This window comes from Thunnus maccoyii, chromosome 21 (assembly GCF_910596095.1).
Source record: "Thunnus maccoyii chromosome 21, fThuMac1.1, whole genome shotgun sequence".
Lineage (NCBI taxonomy): Eukaryota > Metazoa > Chordata > Actinopteri > Scombriformes > Scombridae > Thunnus > Thunnus maccoyii.
Window position 1 is genome coordinate 23,755,633 of NC_056553.1, and position 10,848 is coordinate 23,766,480.

At 37.8% G+C, this 10,848-nt stretch overlaps 1 long non-coding RNA gene across 1 annotated transcript; it reads right to left on the reverse strand.

The window, feature by feature from the left end:
* Positions 1-3,517: 3,517 nt before the first annotated feature.
* LOC121888385 lies at positions 3,518-4,500 on the reverse strand. The gene is made up of 2 exons (XR_006093226.1): positions 4,019-4,500; positions 3,518-3,822 (listed from the first exon to the last, which is right to left on the reverse strand). It is a non-coding gene; the product is annotated as an uncharacterized LOC121888385 (long non-coding RNA).
* Between the last annotated feature and the right edge of the window lie 6,348 nt (positions 4,501-10,848).

Here is a 10,848-nt window from a genome sequence, read left to right on the forward strand (position 1 = left end):
GAAAAAATATCAGTGTATAAAGAGAGAAAAACACATTGAGAGACCTTGTGTGGGGAAATAATGATCCAACAGCCTAACAAAAAGTCTTTCAAAGCAGCTTAAATGTGTAATTCAGATGTCAGCTCAGACAGCAAGAAGTTTGTGATTTGTCAGAAACTTGCTAATCATTTGCTGGAGAGCAGGTCTCATGCAGTTTTGAAAATGCAACTGGAAATGATCTCAGAGTTACCAGCTGTCACATTTGTGGTTTCTCTTTGTATCCCCAGACATTTCATTTGTATGATCACTGAAAGCGTTTTTACCTGAGTGACACAATTTAAAGACTGAAAAGAAAAAGCGGAGACCTCAAAAGAATGAATCAAGAAAAAAAGTCTGAAAAAAGATTCTAAGAGGTTGTGAGCCACTCGTGTGCTGTGAACTGATACAATAGCTGAAGCATCTCTGTTGCAGCGATATACAGGCTAACCTTCTATCAGCTGGGATTAATGAGGCTGCTTTGTCTCCTTGCTGTGCTGCCTGCCCTCTCACACCCTGCTGTGATCACACAATGGCTTCTGTCTTCATCCTGCTTTCAGACACTAAAGCTGACAGGAAAACACGCAATCCACAAGACACTCTACTGCATAACACACACACACACACACACACACGAAGCAATGACTCACAAACTCATGCAAGCAGCAGAAATGCATTAAAGCCTCTTTTTGGAAGAATTATCATTTCATGAGAACAGGAGACATCATGTGCCCTCGGTAGATCCTCCACTTGACTTCTCGTTGCCTATAAATGAAACCATAGGAAGCCACTTTTGGTGCAATGGGGTACACGGTATCAAATAGAGGAGCAGCCTGAAGCAAATTCACACAAATTATAAAATCTGAATAAATTTCAAGAGGAAAAAATGATTTTGCACAAATTAACCTTAGAAGCACAAAAAGATCTTTTCACACTCCTCTATGCCACTCTAATCCATGCTCAAATCGGTGTTTCTGACTGCATTTAAGCTTCTCTTCACTCTATAGATGTGCCATGGAAAAGAAAAACACATTGAATATGATGTCATTAAGAGACCTTTTAGTCATTGTATACACATTAAAAAAATATCCACCTCGAAGCAGCTGAACAGCCACTTGACCAATTAGATACAGTACTGTACATACAAAAAGCACAATGATCAAGTACCAAGGAGCCTGAGAGTAAAATTTCAAACATTCAATACATTGCAACTGCAATTAAACAGACTGCATGTGTTTTAAATTCTCCTTCTGCAAATTATCTACAGAGAATTGCATGGATAATGAGAGGCTCAATTATATTTATAAAATAATACCATCACAATAAATTGCATGTTTGGAGAGGTTTACTTAAAGTTGGAATCCTCAAGATATCAGTCCTGGCTGATTTGGTAAAACCAGTGGTTACCGTGGCAACAGCCAGCATGGTTTTATACAACAGGTCCCAGAATTTTGGGGACAATCAGTGAGCAGCTACTAGGTCAAAAACACAGCAGAGAAACAACTGGTGTATTTGTTTGGTTTGCATTTGCAGTAACTTAATACAGCTCTGAACAGTGAAGCTGATATCAATGAGACACATTTACAAAGAGAAATACTGGATTATATGCAAGGCTCGTTACCTGTGAATCCCTTGTGTGTGAAGACGATGTGAATCCAGTGCAGGATTGGCCACCACTAACAATAAAAACTACTTTATAGAGAGGTCATCACTGAATACATAATACACTGAATATCTAATGCTGAACAATTCAGACCATTAATAATATCAAACAGGGTTTGACTTCATGAAAACCTTGAGGATTATCACTCAACAGAAAAAAGATCAATATCAAAAAGTTTCTCCTGCAGATTGCTCTAGACAGTTTTATGATCTCTTGTACATGTTAGGAGTAGTGGAGCAAGTGGACCCAAATGCTGGAGACATCAGGCACAGGAACTGAAGAATGATCTTATTTAAACTCAGGAGTGCAGGCAAAAGCAAAACTGAACTGAACAAAACTGACTGAAGATTAAACTAAAACACATGACTGAAATACTAATTGAACTAGAGATGAGGTGCAGGTGGGGAGATGGGCAGAGAAACTCAAGTGAGGGGAATGAGGAGATGAAACAGGAGAACGGGAAAGAAGCTGATGGGCCGGGGAAAACACTGGGAAAAGGGCAGGGCTAACGAGGACCTGGCGGAACTGGGTGAAACTGACTTTAATATCTCAACCATACTTAGGTTGGAAGACCCAGAGAAAACCAAAAAACTGTTGGAATTCCTACATTTGACTGGTTTGTACCAGTGTTTATTGAACTGTTCTAAGGAAGTTGTCCAGACTGAGGGGGGCAGCAATACACTGTCGCTGTGTCTAGACTGCCTAAACAAAGAAGAAGAAGAAGAAGAAGAAGAGCTAATGAAGTTGAATGCAGGGCAGGTGTGGAGGGAAAAGCATGCTGGGGAAAACACAAAAGGCAATAGCTGCCTGATAGGGCTGAGGACAAATCAAAAGCAGAACTTCATCCATGAGTTAAATAAAGGTCTACAATATAATCATGCACAGTCCTTTTCATATATTAACCATTATTCATCAGACTGTCTCAGAATTACATAAATATTGTCATGGTTCTGTCCCAGTCTGGCTCTATGTCCCTCCACCAGTCCACCAGAAGCCCTCAGGCTTTTCTGTCTGTTAAAGACTAGACTGAGTGGGAAGAAGGACAGGTAAGAGAGGTTGCGGAATATATTTAAGGACCACTTGAGATACTGTTGTTTTCTGCACTGACTCTCATTGGAACTAAGTGCTAAAGTGAACTGAAACACTGGTTATGTCATTCAGTGCTGCAGTTGTCTTTTAGTTGAAGTATATTTTGCTGTGTGTGCTCATGACTCGTGCACTTATTGAAGCTGTGTTCATGTGAGTTCTGGGAGGGTTTGAACATGGTAATATTGTGTTTTTTGGTTTTCTCTGTGTTTCCCTTCTGTGTTCCTTTGATCCACACCTGCCCTGCATCAGTCTCGTTAGCCCTGCCCTGCTCCCTGTGTCTTCCCCAGCCAATCAGCTCCCAGCCTGCCCTTGTGTCTTGCCACCTGTTCCTTGTTGTTCACTGTAACAAATTACAGTTAACTACTGGCAGCTGTAGTTGCCAGCATTTTACCATTTATTTACAGTGCCACTACTGTAATTCACTTGAACAGTTCATTGCTGAAAAAATGATGACAGTATTGTGCTGTAGAATGTGAGGTTTACAGGTTGATACTGCAGCTAGGCCTGCAGTAATATACAGTATTTTTACAATGTTGCTATTGTAGTCTACATGCACAGTTTCTTACTGTAAATGTTACAACTGAAAAGTTTTCTTTGTATTTATATTAATAAAAACAATTATAAATTGCAGACATTTAGTGTAAATAACCATGTGTCTTCAATCTTAATGGTCCAGTAATGACATCAGATCAGTTTCATATTTAAAAACACATGACCCTTAACATCTAGCACAAAAGAGGATGAGACAAGTGACAGCTTTATGGAACTGAACATTTATTCAAAGGCTTTCAAATGTGTGAAGTATATTCAAGTATGTGTGTTTGAAAAAAACAACCCTTTCAAAGGGCATGGAACTTGTTAATTATAATCTGCAGAATCTGTTAATTATTATATCCTGAGCTGTCAGCAAAACTTAGGCTTGAGTCTAAACAGCAACTGTTAGTACAAATAAAGTACAAATAAACAGATTGCAGGATACACAATTATAATACCTTCAAATGTCCTCTGTTTAAATTGGCAGAAGGTCGGCATCCAGGCCACAAGGTCACAGCTAACTGAGTGAGAAAGAAACAAAAACAAAAATCAAGCACAGAGTGAGAGAAAGAGAAATGAAACAACTGAATGGCAGAAAGAAACACATTTTAAACAAGAGGGAAAACTAACTTAGCTTTATGAAGTTACATCAAGTTCTTCAGAAGAGTTTTGACAAGGATTCTTTGTGAGCTCGCCTGTCTTCTTGGCATTACTTACCCCAGCTGGGCTGTGTTCCTCTCTCAGGGTTAATCCCAATGAAGTACCTGAAAACATCATGTAATAAATCACCTATTATGTCCCTGGTTTTAGTACAGATTGGCAACAAACTAAAGTATATTTGCAGCAACCTAGCTACAGCTTAGAAACACACTTTGGTTGACCTAAGATAACCAATATAACCACTCTGTTTTTTGGGGCTCAGCAGCAAACATATCTTAATCAACTTGGCTTCCTATCTGAATAAACTTCAATAGTTAACCTAGATAGTAGGCTATTAATTATGAAATGCAAGTGGGATAAACAAGGTGTAGGTATAGACCAGGTCAGATTAACGTTAGCATTCACTGATATACAGTTCAAGAGAAAACAGTAATCCAAAAATATTTTTTAAATTACACTTGCAAGCAGCAGTGCAAATAATGTTTAAATACTAGTAATTCAGACTGTTTAAATACTAGTAATTCAAACTTCCAACTGCTGAAGACACTACCTGAAAATGCTCTCTTGTGCCTGCCAGGCGCTTGCTAGGATTATACCAGTCAGGCTAAAGGTTAGCAAAATTTAAACATAGTCAATAATTGGGTAACCAGTTGCACAAATGTAATTCTATTTTCTGAGTAAGATGTTACTGACCTTTTGGTTTGATTCCACAAAGGAGGATGAATGATTAGTATATGATGTTGATGGTAGCATTTGGCTTCTGTCCCTTCATTACTGCGGTGGTGAAAATGAAAATACTGTATTTTACTGTCAAATGTTACAGTAACCTACTGTTAATGTGTGTTCTTGGTTTTGGCCCCAAAAAGCATCAAAATTTATGATGTTTTACTGTACTTAGAAAGAACAGTACCTTACTGTTAGAATTTGGCTGTATTTTTACAGCAATTTATTACAATGTTTCATTAGTTCAGCTTGTATTTAAGTCCTGGTTTTCAGTTCAGTTATGGATCCTCTGTTCAGCTTTGTTAGTTAGTTTGCTCTGCCTGCACTCGAGCCTAAAGAGACATTCTTCAGTTCATTCTGGCTGCTGCGTCCTGCATTTGGGTCCATCTCCTTCTACTCCCCTGGCAAATATAACTTAAATAAGTGCACAAGTCACACTGAGCAAACACAGCAAATAAACTGCAGCACTACATTGCCAACCTTTATCATAAAGACTAGAAATATACATTGCTGTTGACATAAACATGAACCAATAAATCTGTCAAGGTGAGTGGTGAAACGATCAACTGTAAAATGAACAAAACACCTGCACTCACGGATCTATCTTATTATTTACTGTGGACAGAAATTAATGCGTTTCAGCCAGAGGCCATCATCAATCTATATTTTTCTATATACTCTTTAAAGGGTTCAAACTACTTAACAGAGTCATATAGCTCTGATTCAAATTAAACTTTACATTATATTTGCCCTTTCTACATTTTTTACATGTATTATGTGGTTGTATTTATTCCTATAGTTTTTTCTATGCTCTTTTGAAATATACAAATTATTTGGTCCTACAAGGTCACATAGCTCTTAATCTTTCTTCTTTTTATATGCTATGTGTCCCCATTATAGACATATCCTGTTTCAGAGATTTCTCTATTTACATAGTAATTCAAGTCCTCTATTCACACTGATTTGTCATTAATGCATTTTTGGACAGTTTTTAGCATAGATTAATTTTATTTTTCAAGATTAAGTTTGTCATTTCCTTGTGTATTTGCATACACAAAAAAATGAAATTCTGTTCCTCCCAGCTGAGAGCAGTAACGAGTAACAATGCAGGGATAAATATATACTGTATATCTAAAAATTCCATTAAAAAAACCCATAAAAACATATAAATCTCAAGAGGAAAAAAAAAACAACAAAAAAAGAATGAGCAGTTAACAGCACAGTGCATTAAAGTGCATTTAGAGAGAAAAGTACATGTCTCAGTTTGATGCAGATAGCTCTTGCATGTCAACAAGTGACCAGCACTGATGGGAGAGTGAAATAATCCATTTTGCTGTCAAGAGAACATTAGGCAACATGGTTGTTGGAACTGCCAATATGCATGAGTTAACAGTTAGCCTACCTTGCACTCCTTTGTGCTTGCCCTGCTTCCGCATCCTGTCGCACTGCTTTTGATGTTTCCTCTCCGGCGCAACTCCAGACAAGTCTGTGGTCTCCTCTGGGTCCACTGGTCATAGCAGACCAAGCGTGTTCAGCTGATTTAGCTCCCAGCCTGTATTTCACATAGCAAAAGTCTTTGTTACGAATGTCCAAAAGAAACTGATGATTATAGACATATTTCCCTAGCACTCCAGACGTAGACAAGCACAAAGACACTGCATAGTCAGAACTAGGAGAGGCCGTCACAAACGTCGGTTGCGCTATCATCACACCAGTTCATGGAGAGAGACAGAGAATACCACCAACAAGGGCCCCCTAATTTCTCTTCTTGTCTTCACAAAAGAACTCTTCTATTAGCTTCCTCAGTGCAGTTTCTCCTTTGGAAGGTTGGTAATAGTGGCAGGTAGCAGTTAGCAGTTGACAGCTAGCTAGTTGTTTTTATATATCCAAAGATCTTCGTTCCTCTTCTGTTATTGCTGATTAATGCTGTTACCTCTTCTTTAGAGTCTTTTCTGAAGATTATTTGGAGGTTATTTTGCATAATGTCCCACTTTTTAGGTTTTAGTTTGAGATGTATTCAGGAGCTCATCTCTGGTGCAGCCACTCTCTCTCATGGAATAGACTTTAAGTCATTTTTTTTTCTAGAGGTTATAATGAATGTATACACATTATGAAGGTTATCTCTTTATTATGTTTCATGGCAACTGTTTTTGCATTTATGGGCGTCTCTATTTATTGATCTGGATTGTATTGCCCTCTATATATTGTCTTTTGCTGTGCATTTCTGGTCTTGGGTGTTCAGTTTTGTATATCCGTTGCCCTTCGGCTCATGAAACCAGTCATTGTTTTCACTGATTACTGAGGTCACACCTCCTTCATTTGAAGAGGCTGAATTGGGGCGGTTCATTCACAGATGGATCCTATTATACAAATATGTATTCTCTTCTCTGATTCTATTTGAACCTCACCTGTTTATATATATATATATATTGTCATTTCTTCTGTTTTTTATTACACTGACGATGGCTTCTGGCTGATATGTGTCCGTTTCTGTCCACAATAAATAATAAAAAGGTATATCCATAAGTGCCGGTGTTTTGTTTTGTTTCATCCTTGCCACAACCATGCACCTGATACTCTGTTCAAGACTTGGAGCTGTGTGCACTGCTACTTTTTACTAGATCTGCATGTAAAAACATGAATTGGACTAAAAGAAACTGTTGCTCTGAGTTTCAGTTCACTTATGTACTTAGTTTCTGTGAGAGTCAATGAAGCAAGCAACAGTGTCTCAAGTGGTCCTCAAATATAATTTTCAACCTCTCTTATCCGTCCTTCTCCCTCTCAGTCCAGTCTTAACAAACAGGGAGAATAGTCTGAGGGCATCTGGATGACTGGTGGAGGGACACAGAGCCAGACTGTGAAATAACCATGACAGTACAGTATAGAACATGTGGATATTATGGATAGTCAGCAGATCAGCAGATCATTAAAATCATTACAAGATTTATCCTCTGGGGATCATGAATGCTCAAAGTGTTAGACCAGCAGATGAATAGATATCCAACATCCCCTTGCCTTAGGTGAGGCTATAAATCAGTGTATAGATAAATTAAATGTAAAGTCCACTAACTCATTTGTGGCTTAAGAACACATTAAAATTGTAAATCGACATATTTAATTATCATGTTTGTGGTAACCATTTTATTAAATGTCTTATTCAAATGTGAATCAAATCAATCATTACATGAGGCAATTAGGGACTTCAGTGTCTGTAAAAACAGTGCTGAACCAGTAGACCCTTCGTATAACATAACACCCAAGGCTGTCTGGCAAGAATGTAATCTTTTGTTTCCAGACTGGAAAATACCTGTTTCTAATAAAATTCATGATTTTGTGATAAATAATGCCTCCTTGCTGTCACAGCTGCTATTTCTGAATGAATGTCTGATTAATGCCTGCTCTCATCACACATGCTGTTCAGGCAGAGAAACTTACGTCAAGAAATTGACATTTTATGGTTATACAGCTAGATTTATCAGGAAAGGTTCAACTCTTTGAGGCAGCTCTCAGAGAATCTGAGCAGTAACAAGGATTCTACTGGGAGAACTAATCTCCCTTCTTTAAGACAACACACACATGAATATTAGATGTAGTTACGTCAAAGGTACCAGAAGTTTAAGAGGGAGGCTGAGGTGGTGGAGGGAGATGCAAACACCATTGGGTAGTCATCTGGTAGCCAAATAGCTGGTAAAAGTGCAATTGCAGTGCATTTTGTCTTCATTACACAATTTTTATAATAATTTCTTTGTCTGTATTCATACACACTCCTCTACAAGATATGGAGTTTATGGTATATGTTAAGCCAAATCAACATAAATATCACACCACCAAACACAGCAGCCTCATATTATTCAGTTAAAGCTATTGCCACTGCAGGGTTTTCTCAGTTTTGAGAATTTATATTTACCATGGAAAGTAAATTAGGGGTCTGGAGTTTGAACAATGTAGGCATTTATTAGACAGGGAAGGTATAATTAAAGACACTGGGAAGTTGCCTTATAGGAAGTGTAGGATTCAGGGTTTTAAGGGTGTGACTCGTACTAGGGATTAAAGGTCAGGATATCTCAGCCTGGGCGTCTTCCATTTTGACCATTAAAAAAAATTTATATCTCAAAACTTTATGGCAGTGCAATACTAAGTCACCTTAAAAGTCAACTGTAAAACCAAAAAATCAATTAGTTTTCAGCTCTAAAATAAATCTGTTGTAAGTCCAAAAGTCTGATTTTTAGGTTGTTTCTTGTGTTTTCTCTTTCTGATATGGCAACCTCTCAGAGTCAAGAATAAATTCCTAAAGGAAAGCTCCCAGTGTGTTTGTTGCCACGGCTGACAAATTTGTGCAAGGTTGGAGGTGTTGCCAGAGCTGGCTGGGCTGGTAGGCTCTTCAATTGAGCATCTGCTCAGCACATTCTCATGGAGGATAAGGGTGAAAGGATGTAAAGTTGCAGAAACAAGAAGTCAGTGCCAGCCAGCGGAGCAACCATTAGGAGTATAGACAGCTGAGACATAGCAGCACTGTGGCGAGAAGAGCAAAGACAACAGTAAGTGAAAGTTGCACCTAGCTGAGGGTTAGAGATTTTTTTTAAGAATTTGTAATGATACAGTTATTTTTTAAAATATGTACACTTAAGTATTCTTAGGTCTTTATAAGTCTATTTTACATTTTGTTTTCTTTTGTTTCACCATTGATTTACTTAAATTATGTTTTATCTAAAACATGATTTGAGGTTGTATTTGAATTTTTAGATCTCTCAAAACTATGTGGTGTAGGACATAAAATTACATAAAATGACTCCCCTCTTTGATTAGAGGAGGACAGCCTCTTTCAGCCTACGCTTAACCTTTAACAAATGGACAAAAAAAGATGAAAATTCATGTTGATCTAATCAAAGCTAGTATGCGACATGCAAGTGAAAATAACTTTTCTGATTTCATTTCCAACAAGCATTCACATTTTACCACAAAAGATTAATCTATCTCCTATCACTGACTCTGAATGCACTGCACCTAGATGTGAAAGGCTGTTTGTTTCCACCAGGGATGGAAATCTCCTAAGAGCACTCTAGATATTTTCCCTATCATTGACAGCGATGTGATTGTCAAAGTCGTTCATCACCAGGTCAACCTACAACCCCATCAGCACAATCTATAACTATTTGGCTATAACTTAACAATTGTTTGTCCTCTAAAAAAAAGAGCAATAGGCTTCTTTAGTCTCACTAATTCAAGGCCCATTTCAACCACATTTCCTGGAAAAAAAATGTAGAAGAAATGGTGTAATTTCCAATTTACTTTTAAATATTCCAATCTTGGATTTATGGACAGCACAGAGACGGACCTATATTGTTTGTCTGCTTTGACTAACACTAGAGATGTGCAGTACCAGTCAAAAATTTGGACATACTTTCTCATTAAAGTGAATTGGAAGGTTTGCCCAAACTTTTGAGCAGTACTGTACTATAGGCATCAATTCTTGGAATAGTATTGTTTCATTATACCACTGACATACATTATTCATACATTATCATTTGCTTTTAACTTGGAATTGTGGTGATTTTACTGATTATGCTGATGACATATTTCTCATTAAATCTCAATTTCTAGGCTGACCATATCATTAGAACACCTTATGTTATATGGCTCAGTACTTCATGATGACCTGCATGTTATAAAAAGCTTATATTAGTTGAAAGGGTATTCCAGTGATTTAGTACTGCACCTCTGTAAAGTTTTCAGGACTCACAAGAGGCAGCTTTAGAAACAAGAAGGGTCAAAATCAAACCCCTGACTCTTAAAGCGGTTCAGCTCCCAGAACACTGGATCCTACATTTCCCATAATACAACCAATAGTATAGTATATTTCTGTTAGACTCTTCCACATCTTTCAAAATCCATACCTGCAGTTTGTGATTCAATCCAAACTGTAGATTTGTAGTCTCCCGAAGCCAAAGCTGAGAAATCTTGATGTCATCAAGGAAGCAGTACATCTGGAAAGGGTTTCACCAACTAATCGTAAATCCATCACTAAGGTTGTGTGTTAAGTCCTTCCCAAGTTTTTAGTAAATACTAGCTAGTTTCTAACTAGTGACTTTCTAAATCAGGTTGCACCATTGAAACTTAAGAAACGTCTTAGCCAGTGAAGACATACGCTGCTCTGCCCAGTCAAA